General features: G+C 41.5%; 1 protein-coding gene across 2 annotated transcripts in view; it reads left to right on the top strand.

Moving 5' to 3' along the window:
• Positions 1 to 21,741, top strand: part of plxnb1.L (plexin B1 L homeolog) — a 148,249-nt gene that overhangs the window by 40,348 nt on the left and 86,160 nt on the right. For both annotated transcript variants that reach the window (XM_041590871.1, XM_018259137.2), the window contains exon 2: positions 10,781 to 10,846. The gene's annotated coding sequence lies outside the window, so the exon portion shown is untranslated. The remainder of the gene's footprint in view (positions 1 to 10,780; positions 10,847 to 21,741) is intronic.

The following is a 21,741-nucleotide window of genomic DNA, read 5'->3' on the forward strand; positions in this document are numbered from 1 at the left end:
GGATTTTTCTGCTCTTGTCACAGAAGACAAATGGGGTCATTTTTAAGAAAGGACATATTTCTGGTAGAAGAGAACCTGAAATATATGATAAGAGATTAGAAAGTGCTTTGGAAAAAAAATTGTCCCTTGCATGGAAGTGTCTGGAGGAAAGGTGTTGTTGTACAGTAACTTTAGCTGCTGTGAGAGTATAAAGAAATAAAGTTACTTCTGGCACTCGCTAAGCCTCATTCACAGGGTGCTTGTGCCCCGGCTTCATTCGAGACTGGTTACCTGAGGTCTTGGACTGAGGCCTATCTCCTGCTCAGGCCCTCGGACAGATCCACCTTTTTTTATGATGGACTCTTGAGTACATTTTCTCTTGAGTACATTTTCTCTTGAGTACATTTTCTCCCCCTAGGAACCAAGCAACTGTCAGCTTTAGGACACCTGGACAAATGAGGCGAACGTCACTGTCACAGAGTATTGAGCAGATTATCTATCAGCACTTGGGAAGATCCCATGCATCAGTACTGTAGAGTCCTGCAGCGGGTCGGGTTTTCTCAATAGCGATTTTTACTCCTTTTTTGTAATCATTTCTCCTTCAGATGATGTCACTTTGGTTTACAATGACAGCACTTCCTGTTTTACTCTTTTTTTTCTGAGCACGCCTACTTCCGATGATGTCATAGTTTTGACTATGCCCTTGGCACTCCCCACCTGCACAGTTAGTGTCTCTTCAAGTTTTCCTCCATTCAGCCTGCCATCTTTCATTTAGATTGCTGTGCCCGCCATATCAGGGATGGGTGGGTCAGGTGTATGTAAATAAGCTGGGTGGTATTTATTATTATTTATTGCAAGCGGCAGCCTGTACCTAGAGTGCCCGCTTTTGGGGGGGTGGCCCTTGGGTTTCTAAATAATTTAACAAACTTGTTTAAGAAAAATAGAGTGGTATAGGGCCCGCTGCATTGGTACCCGAAAGTGACGCATGCTGGAAGTGACATCACTTTCGTAAGGGGAGCTGTTAGGTCAGCACCAAACCAAAATAAAGTATATCCCTTTATATAAGAAATAATGGCTCTGCAATTCAGATTGGGTCTGGGTTTACTGAGGGTACAACAACACTGACGATTCCTCTGCGTTTGTGCCGGATCAGATGCACTGCGCCAAAACGCAGGCGTCAAGTCGGATGCAATGGAAAACAAGGTAAGAAATACAAATGTCGGATGGTGTTGCAGCGCCTGCATCCGTCAGTTGTGTCGTGTTGGACGAACACTTCGACACCATCCAACGTTCCTGTTGCTTACCTTGTTTTCCTTCGCATCTGACTTGACGCCTGCGTTTTAGCGCAGTGCGTCGGATCCGGCACAAACGCACAGGAATCGTCCATGTAGTTGTACCCTGAGTGGTAGGTTCAGACAAAAAAGTTGATCCGTGCTTCACCAGTGTACATTCATTAGGCATTCTGATGGTTCTGGTGCTGGGAATTGTGCTTCAACAACAGGTGAAGGACCAGTACTATTTCCTTAAAATGATGGGGCCACCCTTGGCTGAGGACTTTATCCCAGACTGCAGACAGACTGCAGATCCATCAGCGCCGCGGCTACTTTAATCAGAACACAAGAAAATAAAGGGGAAGAAAATTAGAAAGAAAAACAAACAAATTCTGTGTTCCTTCCTCAGTTTCTTTCCATACCTGCTGGTGTCTCCCCACACCTCTGCCAGGCAGAGCCGCCTAAATAGAGCTTTTCTTTCCACGGTTCCTCCCTGCTACAGAGCCATGTCTCATGGAAAGAACCCAGCCCGCTGTGGTCGGGAGATGCAGCACTTCTGTTGGCCCCTGTGTACTTTGGCTCTGGATGGAGTAAGGCCGCTCCTAAGGATTTCTCATCACACTGAGCTCTGTGTTTGTGCCGTGCCGGGGGGGTCCAGAATGACCCCTTTCTGCTGCTGAACTGAACACAGTGTCCGCTTGCTTCACTTCTAAGTCACCTTCCCATCAAACCATTTCCTGCTCCAAAACTGACTCCTCTCAGGTCGGCAGGGAAAAAAACTCATTAAGTGTAAATTGTTAGTGCTTAAAGGTTAAGGGGAATATCTATAAGGTTATAAAGAGTTAATATTTCTTGTTTTAGAACTTGGCTATGGGTTTATGTTCAGTAAGACATATTGGCATAGGTTATTTTTCACGGGAATCCTTATGTATTTGCATTCTTTGTGGGTATCTAATATATGGCATTGGCACATTGAATATTTGGAAATGGCACATTGTGGTCCTCTCATGACGGGTCTCCATAGGCCCCAGGTGTCCAAGGTGGGTTAATATCTGCATGTTTGATGACTTCTCCACCAAAGTGGATCTTAAGGTGAAGCTAGGGTTGCCACCTTTTGAATCTGGGTTTATTTTGGCGCAAGTGCAGTGGGCAGTGACGTGAAGGGACAGAGCTATGATGTCAATGGGTACAGCAATGACATCAATGGGCAGAGCAATGACATCAATTGGAGGGCAGTGGGGCAGATTCTATCAGTAACTTGGCACATTGAATAAATGGCATTGGAACTTTTGCAGTCCTCTCACGAGGGTCTCCGTAGGCCCCGGGTGGTCAAATATCTGCTTATCTGATGACCTTTGCATAAAAGTGGACCTTTAGGTGTAGCTAGGGTTGCCACTTTTAAATCTGGGTCCAGGGCTTGGTAGGGACCGGCCATTGGCACAAGTGCAGTGGGAATGACGTGAAGGTATGGAGCTATGACATCAGTGGGTGGAGTGGTGACATCAACTGGAGGGCAGATTCTTTCAGTAACTTGCTCCCACATATCTGCTTGCCCACTCCACTGAAAACTATAGACGTAGCACCCAAAATCCTCCGAAGCAGTTGTCACCGGACAGAGGCGTGACCTAGATGGGGTAGGGCATGGCCAAAATTGAATGGGGGTGACTAAAATGCACCGGCGTCTCTGAAAACAAAGATTGACCTCCTACCTCCCTGTTCAAAACTGTTTGACAGCCTAAAAGCTAAATGACTGGTAGTACGAGGGAAAAAGTGTTGGACTGAGTGTAGACTCACTCTCTGAGTGCAGACATGGGCTGATAGTGCCTGCTTACTATTTGACTTGTCCATCTTACTGGCCAGATATCTACTGGAATATAAATCCCATTGGGTAAGGACTGAATCAGAAGATTGTCTTCTCCAGGGGGGGTCTGCACTCCTGATCTGATTGTTGGCCAAATCTGACCAATTAACTGCTGATAAACAAATTGGTTTGGGATTTGGCCTTTTTCAGCTTTTTCATGCAAGTGCCTGGCCAAATTGAATCCTTTTTTTCTCCGAGAGTGGTTCCTCTTAACTCTTCCTTACCCTAATTTGCATATGCAAATTAGGGTTTGGTTCAGGATTCGGATGAATCCCAAAATAGTGGATTCGGTGCATCCGTAAGTAAATGTCTGAAATTTTATAAAAAAAACCTTTATTCCATTTGATCCTTAGAAATAAGATCAGCTATGTATTTACAAGAGGCTGTATCTCAGCGTCAGAGACCGACCTGCCTCCTGCATACAAAGTAGCGCATCCGTGTACATTAGCAATAAATCAGCCTCCTCCCATTAGTAAATGCAATGCACCTCCACAGGGAAGCTCCGGCACCACTAAAGCATTGGTGCTCCCTTTCCCCATAACAGGGAATGTTTGATGGCACCTGGGGGCACTAACCCAGCTCACTGTTCTTGTTGGTGAGGATTGCAGGCAGCTTGTCTGCCCTGGTTGGTGCACACTAAGAATTATTATTAATTTCATGATGGAGCCTGATGGCTGGTGTAAATTTGAAAATGGGCCACAATTGGCCCGCGGGCCTGACTTTGGACATGCCTGCCCTAAAACGATCCCTATCAAGCCATTGGATATTGTGGCCTGTCCTAACTTACAGGGAGAGGGGATCTTTAAAGGGGACCCGTCACCCAAAAAAATAATTCAAAATCCTATTTTATCATGTTAGTCAAGAACTTTAATTACACTGTATAAATTATTTGAATGTTGTTTACATCCGTCTGGGAATTCATAATTATAGCAAGCAGGCAGGAGCCATTTTGTTGACACTTTTATTAGGGCAAACCTTGTATCATCTCAGAATCTTGTTTGTGCACCAGAATGGGGGACTCAATGTCCATCCCCATGAGAACAGGGGAATGTGGGGAGAGCAGTGACATCTAGTAAGGGCTGAATGAAAAGTGAAAATATTTAGAGGAGGGGCAGACAATATTTGATTGACAGCTGAGATTTTTAAATGAGTTAGCAACAGCTATGAATGCTTAAATAAAAAGAATAATTTGGGTTTCATGTTTAATTTGAAAAGGACTGTTATCATACAGCTTTTTATGTCTGGGTGACAGGTCCACTTTAAAGGGCATCTTTGCTAACAAGGGTCAAAGTGCAACAAAATTGTTGCAAACACAGACTTCCAGTGTTAGGTGGGTACTCACTTCCATATGATTAGTTATTTTGGTGATCAGCACCATTATATCCTGATCAATGGCAGATGTTATGTATAGACATCACTTGTGTTGCTTGCCCCTCATGTAGCATATTGGTAGGGCAAATTCAGTGCAAGTATAAGTGAGTGGAGGTAGGGGCAGGCACTGCGTAAATTATGTTTAATTGGTTCTGTGCCCATTGAAGTGCTTCATTCATTGCAGTGCTGTTTAATAATAAAAAATGTGATCCCCATTCAAAGAATCAAAATAAACATGATAAATTGATATGTATCACTCACAGGTATTGGCTAATAATGTCTCATATTTTCTGTTAGGGTGCCTGTAATAACTAGGGGAAGGCTCAGGGGATTTAGGTTTTCTCTAACTCTCTCTATTTCTTTCTGTTTGCTAGCAGGGGCTTAAAGGAACAGTAACACCAAAAAATGAAAGTGTTTTAAAGTAATGAAAATATCACGTAGTGTTGCCCTGCACTGGTAAAACTGATGTGTTTGCTTCAGAAACACTACTATAGTTCATATAAACAAGCTGCTGTGTAGCAATGGCGGAAATTGAAGAAAGTCTATATGGCACAGGCTGAATAGTGGATAACAGATAACACCATTATGTTCTACAGAGTTTATCTGCTGTGTAACCTGAGCCTTTTCTTCTTTGAATGGCTGCCCCCATGGCTACACAGCAGCTTATTTATATAAACAATAGTAGTGTTTCTGAAGCAAACACAGCAGTTTTACTAGTGCAGGGCAACACTGTATTATATTTTTATTACTTTAAAATAATTTCATTTTTTGATGTTACTGGGCTTAAATATCATAGTATCATGATAGCCAAGAAGGGCATGTGTGTATGGTTAGTGGCAGTGTGAGAGGTTGAGAGAGAGAGATATCATATACCACATGGAACCAGTTTTCCTCGGGCAGTCATAGGCTTAGGCACTTTGGCCGGGTCCCACTTTAGACCCCCTCCCTATTCATTTATTTTTTTCCTCACTCCCGGCTCCCTTTGCCGTCTCAACAAACCTCTCCCAGGCAGAAGCGCGAAGAATAAAGCCTGGTCAGAATGCGAGAGGCAAGTGCAGGGTGTGAATGTTGGGGAGAGCTTGGGGGGCATTGGCACTGCTTTTAGATTTGTGTTGTTAGTGCTTAAAGGAGTTGTTCACCCTTGAGTTAATTTTTAGTAGGATGTAGAGAGTGATAATCTGAGATAATTTGCAATTGGTTTTCATTTTTTATTATTTGTGGTATTTGAGTTATTTAGATTTTTATTCAGCAGTTTGCAATTTCAGCAGTTTGGTTGCTAGGGTCCAAATTACCCTAGCAACCAGGCATTGCTTTGAGACTGGAATATGAATATGAGAGGCCTGAATAGAAAGATGAGCAGCAATAACAATAAAATTACAGAGCATTTGTTTTTAGATGGGATCAGTGGCCCCCCAGTTGAAAGCTGGAAAAAGAAGGCAAATACTATGAACTATAAAAAAAAAATATAAGAAAATGAAGACCAATTGAAAAGCTGCTTAGAATTAGCCATTCAATAACATGCTAAAAGTTAACTTCAGTTGTGTCCCATTAGAATAGGCAGGATGGAGGCCTTGGAAACCATGCGGAAGTGCAGGAGTGTGATTGGGCGCATGTCCCATAATAAATACTATTGCCTCGGGTGCAAGGACTGGCTCCAGTAGCCATTCAATCTATGACTTTAGCAAGAAAAGTCAAAGCTAATTACTGATTGGTTGCTATGTGTTGATTTGCTGATGCAGAATTGCCGCTAGTCATAACTGAGACCAATACTGTATAGCAGTGTTTTTCCTCTGCTGCTGTCATAGAATGATCTGTTCTTAGCAACTTTTTAGTTGTGTGACTGCAGGGCTGTGATTGGCTGTCCCCATCCTATTGTGCTTCTGTCAGGGACCATTAGGACACGCCCACCCCTCATTTGAAACACATACAGGGACCAGAGAACATCTATAGGGAGCTCCAATAAAGGGGCTATTTTAAAAGATAATATTAATTTTTATCACCATGTAAAAGCAACACCATATATTACTTATAATTGCCTACAAAATTAGGGTTTTTTTCATTTATCCTATATGTCTCCTTTAAAATAATTAAAAAAGCATTTCCTGCATCGTTTAAAGGGGAACTGCACCTTTAATATCGCAGAAAGGCAAATATACATTTGCCGGTAGTGCGTGGGTTTAATCCTCTGTATCTCTCCCCCATTAATATGATAATAATGTATATGGAACAATAAAGAGAAGCTAAACCTCAGAAATGAGATGAGTATAGGGAAATGGTATGTAGTTCATGGGATTAAAGGGCAACTTTCCATTTATTGTCTGCATTAGCCCTCATACCTGGGACCCTTGTTTCATCAGCTCATTAAATATGTGTATGGGTGGGGAGGGGGTTGACATTAATGCTCATAGTAAATAGTTTGTAATTATACAGTTATTGTCATTTATCAACACTGGGCAAATTTGCCCATGGACAGTATCCCATGGCAACCAATCAGATTCCGGCATTCATTGTCCTACTTGCAGCTGGCTTCAAATAAGCTAATCACTGATTGGTTGCTATAGTTAACTGCCCATGGGCAAATTTGCCCAGTGTTGATAAATGAGCCCCTGTGATAGCTTTATAGGTAAATGCTTCCTAAAACACTCCTATACTGTATAAGCACAGCAGGCTGGGATTTCTACACATTATTCAATGTAGGTGAGTGTTCCTCAAGGCTCTGCATATTTGAATCTGTACATGGGAGAGGGAGCTTCCATGTTGCTTTCCAGTGCTCAGGCATTCATCAGCATTAGTAGATAGGGGTGTACAAATGACCAGCCTGTGGTCCCTTTGGCTACTTTGGCATTACCCCCCGTTTATGGTACAATCAATGTAACTTGAAAGTGGCAGAAGCAGCTCAAGCAAAGCAAGTGGGTTGGTGCAAATTGCCCGTCGGACCATTTGGTTCCTGCATTCCTACACCCCCCCCCAAGCCTCTGGAGAGTGTTCAGCTCTGAGCGTTACCTTTCATGCAATTAAAAGATGTCAATACATTTGCCCTGCGTTCAATAGACACGACCAGCCTAACAACACCACGCGTTTCGCTTTACAAGACTCCCTTCCACCTGCGCTTTGCACTTATTAAATTATCCTTCGACCTTGCCCCGTCTCTTCCACACTGTAAATCACAGCCCCTGTGTGTTACACGCCAGCCTTTGGCCTTCACTGTCCATTTTATAATTGAGCCTGGCTTCCAACATAATGAAATTACCATTTATTAAAGCCTGGGAACTCTCCCATCTCTAGCGGCCTCACTAATGGCCCGCAGCACTTTATACAGATGTTGCAGGGTGATAAAGCGCTCATCACTCTGATTAGGCACTAAGCTGATTTGACTTTTTCTACCCAACAGCACAGACCCTCTCCAGTGATCTTGTGGATACAGGCGTTATTGTGATTAAAGGGGCACAATGCTTCCAAAATAAATAGTTGCACATGCACCTGAAATGTGTACTATATGCAGCAGTCCTGCCCTGCTTTATGGCTGAGATTCTAGCTATCTTTATAACAGAGCATTCTATCCCAGTGGTGAGAAATCCTATCTGATCCCCATTGTAAGCAACAGTCCTGCCCTGCTTTATGGCTGAGATTCTAGCTATCTGTATAACAGAGCATTCTATCCCAGTGGTGAGAAATCCTATCTGATCCCTATTGTAAGCAACAGTCCTACTCTGCTTTATGGCTGAGATTCTAGCTATCATTATAACAGAGCATTCTATCCCAGTGGTGAGAAATCCTATCTTATCCCCATTGTAAGCAACAGTCCTGCCCTGATTTATGGCTGAGATTCTAGCTATATGTATAACAGAGCATTCTATCCCAGTGGTGAGAAATCCTATCTGATCCCATTGTAAGCAACAGTCCTGCTCTGCTTTATGGCTGAGATTCTAGCTATCGGTATAACAGCATTCTATCCCAGTGGTATCTGATACCCATGTTTTAATTCACTACTGCAGTTTAACCCTATATAAGATTAAATAGCGCAGTGATTGAGAAACTGACAAAGGCAAAGGAGTAGTAGTAAAAGAAAAATGGGAAATAATCAATTAAAAAAGTTTTCAAAAAAGGGACATTTACTGATGATCAGATGCTTCACAAGGCAAATATGTATTTTCTTTCTAGCAAAACTATATGTTATAGGTGGAGATAATGAGGAGATTGGGGGGGAGGGTTTACGAGTTTATTGGTAAGTACATCGCCAGTAATATTTTAAAGGAAAACTTTACCCCCAAAATGAATATTAAAGCAACAGTGAGATTTTATATTAATATATAATAAGTGAGATATTAAAGAATCTTATCAAACTGGAATATATATTTAAGTAAATATTGCCTATTTACATCTCTTGTCTTGAACCACCATTTCGTGATGGTCTGTGTGCTGCCTCAGAGATCACCTGACCAAAAATACTGCAGCTCTAACTGTAATAGGAAGAAGTGTGGAAGCAAAAGACACAACTCTGTCTGTTAATTGGCTCATGTGAATCTAGCATGTTTGGTTTGTTTGTGTGCACCGTGAATCCTACGATCCCCAGGGGGCGGCCCTTATTTTGTAAATAAAAATGCAATTTTCTATTTATGATTACCCAATGGCACATACTACTAAAAAAAGTATATTATTATGAAAATGGTTTATTTACATGAAGCAGAGTTTTACACATGAGCTGTTTAATGCAATATATTTTTTTATAGAGACCTACATTGTTCGGGGGGTATAGTTCTCCTTTAATACTGCCCCTGCCTTGCTGGTATTTTACTATGCTGTCCCACAGGGAACCTGGGCAACACAATAATATGCCCCTGGTGGGACCCTTGGCTGGGCTGTCTGGCTGCAGGAGGTCCTTTTAGCTTTATACTGATTTGCTATATCTCCTTGTAAGTTATATTCATGCCCTTCTGACTAATCTAAAAACTACAAATCCCAGCATGCCTTGCCAGGATTGTTGTAGTACGGGTATGGGACCTGTTATCCAGAATGCTCGGACCTTGGGTTTTCCGGATAACAGATCTTTCTGTAATTTGGATCTTCATACCTGAAGTCTACTAGAAAATACTTTAAACATTAAATAAACCCAATAGGCTGGTTTTGCTCCCAATAAGGATTAATTATATCTTAGTTTGGATCAAGTACAAGGTCATGTTTTATTATTACAGAGAAAAAGTAATTCATTTTTCAAAATTTTAATTATTTGGAAAAAATTGAGTCTATTTGAAATGGCCTTTCCGTAATTTAGAGCTTTATGCTTTCTAGATAACGTGTTTCCGGATAATGCATCCCATACCTGTACCGGCTATCTCCTGGCTTTTTCTTTAGGCATATATAGTCAACAGGGGTCATAATAACATTATTTCCAACTTTCAGTATCTAAAATGCTACGTTTCATCTTTAATTCGTGCACAGATGGCTTTTTAACCCTTTATGTGTCTTTATATAAAGAACCAATGAGCAGTCTCTATCCCTGATATAATAAAGAAAATTTTGAGTTGAACAGGAGAGGAATTTCATATTATGAGAAGGACTAAAAGCAAATTAATGCAACAAAGAGCCTTTCAGCAGCTCATCTCTAGGGATTAGGTACCACTGTCAGTGTATCATGTGCCGCACGCAAAACCGGTGCGTGACAAACCAGCGCTATATACATAGGAACCACGAATTACCTCTGAAATATATCCTTGTGAAAGGGGCTTAGTGATGTCATCAGTGATCAAAGGCATGTAGTGATGTCACTTGTATCACATGACCCATGGAAACTTAAAAGGAACTGCCCAATTGTGTTTGTTGTAACTGCACATTGCCTTCTTCTGTTTAAAGAAGAATTGTTTTGGCTCCCCCCCCCCCCCTCACAAGTGGTATCCTTTATAGAGAAGGTCCTACCAAAGATTTCAGTTTTTAACCCTCATCACCCAAAGTAACAGGTCCGTCACCTGCTATCAGTAATTTTCATCCAATGCCGCTCCATTAAATTCATGGAATTGTCACCCAATAGTCCTCCAATGTCTGTCCAAAGCAGAAGAGCAGGATGTTTAGGAAGGGGGTGGGCCAGGGCAGAATGTGGGAGGAGACAGGGCGGGGCTAGGATACACCTGGAATCCCTGGCTATGCCAGATAAATCTCTGATTTGACCAATCCCTACTGGAATAATCTATACTGTGTCCAACTCGCTGCCGTTGAACTACATATTCCACAATCCCCAAGCCTTCTTTGTTGGAATAACAGTGCAGGCACCTACTAAATCATATTTTCTGTTTGTGTATTTCAGGTGTGCACAGCTCAGAGACTGATGACAGGGAAGAGCAGATTCTAATCACTGCATTAAGGACAAATGGTGAGTGATTTCATGTCAATTTGATGTGTAGCAGGTCTGGCCATTCACCTTTCACTGTTTATAAGTTTCCAGCTGCTGCTATAGGAGGACTCAAGTGCTCCTGTGATGTGATCATTCCCTTACACAAGCAATCAAGGGGCAATCATTTGGGACCCTTGATTGCTTTTTTAGGGAGATGATCACATTACAGGAGGACTAGGGTGGACATAGGAGAAGTTGTGGTAAAGTTAGAAGAGAACAATAGAGCCTTTATGCAAGGCTGAAGCTGAAGGAGAGTTAGGTTGGTCATGACATAGATCCCGGTCTTTCCAGAGCGCATATCCTTTCTAGTCATGCCTCCCATCATTCTGTGTGTGTATAACCGTAAACCAGCTGCCCTTGAAGTGACAGAGAACACATCTCCCTTCCTCCCAGTTCCCTTGAAGGGTCCAGCTCTAATGACACTCTTACAAAGAACAGGAAAGCTATGGAACCGGAAACATTCACTGCTTATTTTTGGCTCCTGACCAATCGGTTATGAATAGGGCACAGGCGGAGAGGAATTTTTGTGTTTAGACTAATTCTTTCTCTGCATAGGTAAAGTCCTATATAGTATTCCAGGCCCACTTGCATGTATAATACCCAGTGGGAGTATAAATGCATTTGCAATTTCATGTAAAACATCTCTAAGAACACCTTGCAGAATAAATATAGTGGTAATACCCCAGAATGCATCCAAGATAAACACAGATCCAGTTTCACACATACCAAAACATGTGTGCCAATTCCATATATAAAGCCCCCAGAACACATAAATACAGTGTCAAGTTCATGTACAGTAACCCCAGAACACAACAAAATAAATACTGTGCCAGTTGTGTATATAATGCTGCAGAACACATGGCAGGCTAAATGCAGTGCCAGTTTCATATACTGTGTAATCCATCAGGACACATGGCAGAATAAATACAGTGACAACTCCATATGTATTGCCCCCAGGACACAAAAATATAAATACAGCACCAGTTTCATATGTTATTTCCCAGAACACATGGAGGATGAATCCAGTGACAATTCCATATGTATAATGCCCCCAGAACACAACAAGATAAAGACAGTGCCAGATTCATATACTGTGTAATCCCCCAGAACACATACGGTAGTAATATAAATACAGTGTCAAGTTCATGAACAGTAACCCCAGAACACAACAAAATAAATACTGTGCCAGTTGTGTATGTAATCCTGTAACATGGCAGGCTAAATGCAGTGCCAGTTTCATATACTGTGTAATCCCTTAGAACACATGATAGGATAAATACAGTGACAATTTCACATATAATGCCCCAAGGACACATGGCAGAATAAATACAGTGACAACTCCATATGTAATGCCCCAGAACACATAGCATGATAAATACAGTGCCAAGTTTGTGTGCAATAACCCCAAAACACAACAATATAAATACAGCACCGCTTTCATATGTAATTCCCCAGAACACATTACAGGATAAATACAGTGACAACGCCATATGTAATGCCCCCAGAACACATAGCAGGATAAATACAGTGACAATTCCATATATAATGCCCCCAGAAAACATAGCAGGATAAATACAGTGACAATTCCATATATATAATGCCCCCAGAACACAACAGGATAAAGACAGTGCCAGTTTCATATACTGTATAATCCCCCAGAACACATGGCAGGATAAATACAGTGACAATTATATAATGCCCCCAGAACACAACAAGATAAATGCAGTGCCAAGTTCATGTACAATAACCCCAGAACACAACAATATAAATACCGTGCCAGTTTCATATATAATGCCCCCAGAACACATGGCAGGATAAATACTGTGCTAACATATAATAACTCCATCCTGTTTGTTGTAGAAAATTCATTGGTTTGTGGGGGCTTAGCTAATAGCTATTTCTCTGGAATAACAGCTGCCCTTTTTTCTTTGCTTTCTTGGGCAGAAAGCCCCGGAGGCATATTTGTTCCAGGAGTTACACTCCCATGTTCTAGCAGAAAAATAGGGACTTTTAGAAAAGAACAGCGAGTCGTTACCCCTAAACAAAGTCCCCTTATACAGTACTGCACATTATCTCCAGGAATTAGCAGGCAGTTTATGTTTGGGTGACAGCACCCCAGAGTAGCATAGATTTGCTCCGGGGCTGTGGAGCTTATTACATGATGTCGCTGGCAGGGTTAATGAGTGCTAATATTTATTTATTTTTATGGACGGGGCTGTGACAGGGGCTTCTTTTGTGGAGATGTAAAATACCTTCTGTCATTTCCTTTTAGTGCAAGATGTGATTACTAGAAACTATTTGCTCGGCTCGGTGCCTGTAATTTTCCTCCATTAAGAGCCCACGTCTACAGGAGCGCTGCGCTTACCCGCTCTATACCTCTGCGGGGGGCAACTCATTCCCCTCTCCTGTTTGACTAGTTCTCCGGCTGGAATAAAGACCTGCGGGATAATGCCGTTCTTTTCCTCTTTCTTTTTTGGAATTCAAAATTGAATCCGTGGTAAAGATTGATGAGACCCTAATTAGTTCAAATCAAATAATTTATTTTTTTTTTCTTTTTTTTTACTGCCCACATTGTGCCCTGCGTTTCAGAACCGAGCAAGCCTTCGCTTTTGCCATAGTAACATATTGTCTTTGTACCCCAGTCTTCAAGTACAGGGGGAGGGCCGCACCCTGTGATGGGAAGCTCCCAGCACCCACCATGAGTATCACCTGACATGTGCCTGAGTATTGCAGTCATTCTTGTCTTTTATTTTCTCTTTCTTGCAATGCTAAAAGGCATTGCTATACTTTATATACAGTCGTTCCAACATATTTCACAGCTCTGTACAGAGATAATACGGGTATGGGATCTGTTATCCAGAAACCCATTATCCAGAAAGCTCCAAATTACAAGAAGGCCATCTCTCATAGACTCCATTTTATCCAAATAATCCACATTTTTACTAATTATTTCCTTTTTCTCTGTAATAATAAAACGGTAGCGTGTACTTGATCCCAAATAAGACATACCGGTAATTAATCCTTATTGGAAGCAAAAACCAGCAAAAACCAGCCTATTGGGTTTATTTAATGTTACATGATTTTCTACTAAATTTAAGCAATGAAGATCCATATTACAGAAAGATCTGTTATCAGGAAAATCCCAGGTCCTGAGCATTCTTGACAGTGGCATAACTAGATGTTATTGGGCCCCACAGCAAATTAATTTTAGGGCCCCCAACATAACCACAGGTTTTCCTTTTTTACCAATATATGTTGAAATTGTTCATTATTTAAGGTGTCATGGGGCCCCTATACCTCCTGGGGCCCCCTGCTTTCTCTTTAGTTAAGCCCCTGCTTCTGGATAACAGGTTCCCATACCTGTACATCATTCACATCCAAGATCGGACTGGGCCAACAGGACACTAGGAAAAAACCCTGTGGGTTCCGGCCTTTGTGGGCCCCTCGGACCACCCTCACCCACCTTGCCCTGCTGGAAACTTCAGTTGTAGGTGTCTGCAAGCAGCAAGTAAGGTACACAGAAGTATGGGCTCCAGACACCTCATTCTGACACTGTTCATATAAGTCCTTGTCCCAGTGGAACTTACAATCTAATGTCTCTATCATATTCACACACAATAAGGGCAGATTAATCAGGCCTATGATTAAGGGATTGAATCCCGAAACGCGTAAGGCATAAGATCCCTGCAGGATAATGTAATAAACCTGCTCTTTGCTTGACCGGAGTGCCGTCCTTCTTTGGCTTTCAATTTAATCAGGATCCAATTAACCTGCCTGTATATTTTTTGGGTATTGGCGGAAACCCCGGGGGGAAACGCACACAGGACACATACATATGTATATAAGTATGCCATTGTGAGAAGGCGCTGGGCTTGTAGCTGTGCCAGTAGGTGTTCCTTTTGTTGACAGTTGGTTGTCTCCTGGGATATCACCCTGGGCTTATCGTGATTGGCTGCTCAAAAATTGAAGTCAGCGATATGTCCAATGGCTCCTTGTGATTGGTTGCTCACCAGTGAAGAGAATGGTTTCGCGGTTAGTTCCATGTTTTTTCTCACTTCACTGAGAAAAAAAATGAACTTTCTTATTGGTTTCCAAATGTTAAAGGGAAAGTATAACCTATTTATAAACAGTGGCACAAGAATCATAATTATAAATAACTGTGTACAAACCTGTGTGTGTGTGAGCTGTCATACTGCTTTCTTAAGTCTGTATGATTAAAATGTATTCCCCGCTGGGCTGGGCTCCCCCAAGCCTCTTTACACCTCGGCCATAGGCTGCTAGTGCTACTTGTCACATTCCCGTCCCCAGGGAGACAAAGTCTTTGTATAAAGAGGCTTTCACACTCGGTTGCCTTTACAGCTGCCAGAACCTTTGGCTGGTACACAAGGGAGCGGATTACACTTTAACAGTCTGGAGATGGGAACCAAAGTGCGGCTCTGGCTTCTCAAGTGAGCTTAAAGGAACACTTCTGCTCGCAGTGCTAGAGTTTCCATCATCCCCTAATTGCCTTTCATTTTTAATTGCACCTCTAATTAGGCTGGATGCAGTCTTCTGTCATAGGACATAGCATAAAAATATGTTTTTCTGTGCCTCTGCCTCCTTATCTCAGTCTGCCAGTGAATCCCCAGCACCATTACAGTGGTGTGAAAAACTATTTGCCCCCTTCCTGATTTCTTATTCTTTTGCATGTTTGTCACACAAAATGTTTCTGATCATCAAACACATTTAACTATTAGTCAAAGATAACACAAGTAAACACAAAATGCAGTTTTTAAATGAGGGTTTTTATTATTTAGGGAGAAAAGAAATCCAAACCTGTGTAAAAAAGTAATTGTCCCCTGAACCTAATAACTGGTTGGGCCACCCTTAGCAGCAATAACTGCAATCAAGCGTTTGCGATAACTTGCAACGAGTCTTTTACAGCGCTCTGGAGGAATTTTGGCCCACTCATCTTTGCAGAATTGTTGTAATTCAGCTTTATTTGAGGGTTTTCTAGCATAAACCGCCTTTTTAAGGTCATGCCACAACATCTCAATAGGATTCAGGTAAGGACTTTGACTAGGCCACTCCAAAGTCTTCATTTTGTTTTTCTTCAGCCATTCAGAGGTGGATTTGCTGGTGTGTTTTGGGTCATTGTCCTGCTGCAGCACCCAAGATCGCTTCAGCTTGAGTTGACGAACAGATGGCCGGACATTTTCCTTCAGGATTTTTTGGTAGACAGTAGAATTCATGGTTCCATCTATCACAGCAAATCTTCCAGGTCCTGAAGCAGCAAAACCACCCCAGACCATCACACTACCACCACCATATTTTACTGTTGGTATGATGTTCTTTTTCTGAAATGCTGTGTTACTTTTACGCCAGATGTAACGGGACGCGCACCTTCCAAAAAGTTCAACTTTTGTCTCGTCGGTCCACAAGGTATTTCCCCAAAAGTCTTGGCAATCATTGAGATGTTTTTTAGCAAAATTGAGACCAGCCTTAATGTTCTTTTTGCTTAAAAGTGGTTTGCGCCTTGGAAATCTGCCATGCAGGCCGTTTTTGCCCAGTCTCTTTCTTATGGTGGAGTCGTGAACACTGACCTTAATTGAGGCAAGTGAGGCCTGCAGTTCTTTAGATGTTGTCCTGGGGTCTTTTGTGGCCTCTCGGATGAGTTGTCTCTGCGCTCTTGGGGTAATTTTGGTCGGCCGGCCACTCCTGGGAAGGTTCATCACTGTTCCATGTTTTTGCCATTTGTGGATAATGGCTCTCACTGTGGTTCGCTGGAGTCCCAAAGCTTTAGAAATGGCTTTATAACCTTTGAAATTGAACTCAGGTGTGATAAACCACAGTTAAGTTATTTTTTAACAAGGGGGGCAATCACTTTTTCACACAGGCCCATGTAGATTTGGAGTTTTTTTTCTCCCTTAATAACGTAAACCTTCATTTAAAAACTGCATTTTGTGTTCAATTATGTTATCTTTGACTAATAGTTAACGGTTTTTGATGAGCAGAAACATTTAAGTGTGACAAACATGCAAAAGAATAAGAAATCAGGAAGGGGGCAAATAGTTTTTCACACCACTGTATGTATCCCAAATTAAATTTCTTTCTGCAGAGAGGGTCCCATTGACAGCACTTAAAGGGGAAGTAAAGTCTAAAATAGAATAAGGCTAGAAATGCTGTATTTTGTCTACTAAGCATAAACATGAACTCACTGCACCACAAGTCTTATCAAACAAATGATTTATGCTTTCAAAGTTGGCTACAGGGAGTCACCATCTTGTAACTTTGTTAAACATCTTTGCAAGACTAAGACTGTGCACATGCTCAGTGTGGTCTGGGCTGCTTAGGGATCGTCATAAATGATCAAAACAGCACAAGTCAAATAATATCTGCCAGAAGCCAATACAACAAGACTGATTAATAATCAGAATATACAGACTGCACTGGGTCCTGTGTTGTCATGTAATCTAATGTGGATTTTATAGTTTTTGTATTGTTTAATACAAACTTTATCCAACTCTGCAGAGCCAGCGGCTGCAGCAAAATAATCCTCCAAATAGAATCCCAGTTTATCAGTTTAAATCAGGCTCCATGATCTTTGTCCCTGCAGCTGGAGTTGGAAACATTAAAGGGGATGTAAAGGCAAAAATAAAATCCAATATAAATCACTACACAGTCACCGACTGCTCTACAGAGAAACAAACAAAGCTGCTTGAGTTCTGCATGGCTGGGAAGTAAGGGGCTCCCCCTGCTGTTCATAAGTATGATTGTTTCCCTGCTCAGCAGTTAGGGACCGTCTGACAATTCCTATCCACAGCAATAAATGAAGGGAGTAGCAAAAACAATACATTTGTAGCCTTGTAGAATATTTGTTTTTTAGATGGGTCCAGTGACCCCCATTTGAAAGCTGAAAAGAGTCAGAAGACGAAGAAGGCAAATAATTAAAAAAAAAATAAAAAAAAAATTAAAAATGAAAGCCAAAGTTGCTTAGAATTAGCCATTCTATAACATAGGAGGTGAATCTCCCCTTTATCTATAATAAGAAAAAGAGAAACAGGCAATTGTACATAAACTGATTTTTTTGAAATCGTTCATTATCAAGGGGACCCCTGTATTCATTGGACCCTCAGTAGCCTCAGGATGAGTGTCAGGCACTCTCTGCACCTCTGTACAGATCCATATAGAAACAGATGTAAAGCTTTCACTTACTCAGCCCCCCCAGTTTTTAGGGGCATCATCAGTATAACCTGCCACTAGTATCTAGCCTGCTTGTTCTATCATATGTGCTATAATCCCATTAATAGCCAATCACATCTCTCTGTTGGAGATTTATTGGCAGGAGGTAGTTAGAGTCTCTCTTCTCTTTCTAAGGGGTCAGAGACTAGGAAATTGCTATTTAAACAGGGGTGTTACATATTAATGAGGGAATTAGCAAATGATTAACCTGACCTCAGGCAGAGATTTATTTAAAGGGCAATTAATCTCACACAGAAAGGTGTTGTTTATTATAGTGCAGCAGCGTAGGCTGTTGGTGATGGTTTGGGAAGGGACAGCCAGTTGCTACAATCTAATCTTAACTGGTCTTAGAGGAACTGTAACACCAAAAAAATAAGCATTTTAAAGTAATAAAAATATAATGTAGTGTTGCCTTACACTGGTAAAACTGATGTGTTTGCTTCAGAAACACTAATATAGTTCATATAAACAAGCTGCTGTGTAGCAATGGCGGAAATTGAAAAAAAAAAAGGCTATATGGCACAGGATAATTAGTGGATAACAGATAACACCATTATGTTCTACAGAGCTTATCTGCTGTGTAACTTGAGCCTTTTCTCCTTTGAATAACTGCCGCCATTGCTACACAGCAACTTGTTTATATAAACAATAAAGCAAACACATCAGTTTTACCAATGCAGGGCAATGCTGCATTATATTTTTTATTACTTTAAAACACTTTAATTTTTTGATGTAACTGTTCCTTTAAAAAGCTGTGTAAAGAGCCAGTGTTGCCAAAAATATTTCTGTGTTTAAAGCAAAAAATATAGAGAGGCATGTTTGGCACTTGACCCCACGTTATCTCCCTGTGTAAGAACTAAACCCATTGTAGTTCATCTGTTATCTTCAATGGAAAGTGGGCCCTTTTGCCCTATTTAACTTGATTGGTCAGTCCCAGTGGCTACACAGCAGCTACTTCACAAGCAGATACACTATTTTGCCCTAATGCAGGTGGTGCCGGTCCTGTAATAAGCTTTAACCCGACCAAAGTAACGGGGGGCAGCATGGCATTAAATATAGAGCTGCTGGGACATCATGTATATTGGGGGAAGATTAAGCAGCAGTGCCTCAAGAGATGTTGGGGACATTGGGCCCAGCAGGAGAGCAGTGGGAATAGAGCCGGAACAAGAATGAACTCTGCCGGATCTTTTCAAAGAGGTTTTATTCACAGCAGTTTGTGTATTGTACGCCTGAACATCAGACAGCCGCTCTCTAATGAGACATCTTAACAAGCGGTGAGATAAGATGCGTTGGTGTCTCCAGGCTCAAGTGCTCCCAGCCTTCATTCTCTTAAAGGACTCAGCTAAGTTTATCCTTATGTAGAAGGTGCCCCTTTGTTTTTGATGAGTAGGGCACTGAAATATCAGCCGACCCTCCCACAATTCATTAAAATTCATAATACAGGTTATCCGGAAACCCATCATCCAGAAAGTTCCGAATTACGAAAAAGGCCCTCTCCCATAGACTCCATTTTATCCAAATAATCCACATTTTAAAAAATGATTTCCCCTTTTCTCTGTAATAATAAAACAGTAGCTTGTATTTGATCCCAACTAAGATATAATTAATCCTTATTGGAATAAAACTGACCTATTGTCATGTTTACATGAATTTCTAGTAGACTTAAGCTAAGAAGATCCAATTTACGGAAAGATACGTTATCCGGAAAACCCCAGGTCCCGGGCATTCTTGATAACAGGTCCCGTACCTGTACGACATTAATTCATAATAAGATATGCTGTCATGGGATCACCCAGAATCGCTCTCTTTAGAGTTCACAAGCCATTCCTAGCCAACTGCACCATTGAAGGGCACACAGTGACCCCAGCAATCATGTACAATTAATTTTTTTTTTTCCGTATAATAGATTTTTATTAAAGTTTCAAAAGGCAAGGATAGGGGTACAGAAAGAAAAAAGGGGGGGGGAGAGGGGAGGGAATATTCAATACACATAGCATAGCAAAGTAAAAATCACACATCTCTAGACATGCAGTATGTACAAACATAACCAGATATACCGAACAGCTAAGAGCTCAGTATTCGCTTGTACTCCGCGGTGTCCCTGAACAAAAACCAGCGTACCCAAGTGTTCCTAAAGTTGGTAAGTTGTTTTTCCGTAGAGGAGGAAAGTTCCTCAAATTTCGCAATCTCATTTACTTTCCCGACCCAATCTTTCAAAGTGGGAGCCAGAGGGGATTTCCATAATCGTGGGATAAGTATCTTGGCTGCGTTAAGTAAGTGCCTTTCTAGAGTAAAATCTGAAACGTCCGCCATGGGGTCCCTAACCCAAAACAAAAGAATCCGTTCTGGGGTATGGGGTATCCTTGTACAATTAATTTTAATATAATATGCTTTGTCTGTATGGCAGATAATGGTGCTGTCATGAGATTGCCCAGGATCCTTCTCTTTCAAGTTCTCAAGCCATTCCTACCCAACAACGCCAAAGTAGTTGGGTTAAAGCTTATTACAGGATCCTCCAATTCAAAGGAACACAGTGACCCCAGCAATCTTGTCTAATTCATTTTAATAGTATATGCTATGTCTACGGCAGATGCTGGTGCTGTCATGGGATTGGCCAGGATCCTTCTCTTTCAAGTTCTCAAGCCATTCCTACCCAACAACGCCAATGTGGTTGGCTTAAAGCTTATTACAGGATCCTCCAGAAATGCAACTGCTGGCACTCTAGATTAGCAATGCACCGAATCCACTATTTGGGATTCGGCCGAATCCCCAAATCCTTTGTGAAAGATACCGAACTGAATCCGAACCCTAATTTGCATATGTAAATTAGGGGTAGGAAAGGAAAAAGTGGAAAAAATTCTTCTTTTGTGACGAAAAGTCTTGTGATTTCCCTACCCGCACCTAATTTACATATGCAAATTAGGATTCGGATTCAGTTCGGCCGAATCCGAATCCTGCTGAAAAAGGCTGAATTCCGAACCAAATCCTGGATTCAGTGCATCCTATTCTAAATGCTATTGACTGCATCTCCCAGCATTCTCTCTTAGCCTATACCTGTAGCTAGTTTGTCTCTGCCAGCCAATCACAGTTAATCTGTTGGATGTGATTCTTTATTGTGTGGGAGATAAGGCAGAGAGTTGGAAGGACTAAAAATAGGAATGAAATCAATGAGATACTGAGCAGCGGAGAACAGAAAGCTGAGTTACTGCCTGCAGGCTTATGTGAAAGAAGAAAGGCAGGGGGCATTATATGGCATCCTCGCTGGTACAGATGGTGTGGGTCTTGAGGAATCAGCAGTAACCAAGCCTAAGCAGTCATTGCCAGGGGTAATATATGAAAAGTTGCAGGTTGTAGTTCAGCGACAGCTAGAATGCTGCTGGAAGTGCTGTACTTACTGTTAATGGGGTCCAGGGTGTAATATTCTATGTAAGATCCTATATAGAGCCTGATTATTAATAATCTAACCTCGACTAATCTTGATTTAATTTACACTGTAATGAGACCTTCTTACTTTACTAAACACACACTATCTTACAGTCTCTCCCTGACACCGTCTTGTCCTACTATACATGTTCCATCTACAGAATGGAAATGACTGATATAGAGGTAACGTGGATTCCAACGGTGCTTTTACCATTTTATTGGTGTAGTCA

The sequence above is a fragment of the Xenopus laevis genome, chromosome 4L (genome assembly GCF_017654675.1).
Source record: "Xenopus laevis strain J_2021 chromosome 4L, Xenopus_laevis_v10.1, whole genome shotgun sequence".
Taxonomy (NCBI): Eukaryota; Metazoa; Chordata; class Amphibia; order Anura; family Pipidae; genus Xenopus; species Xenopus laevis.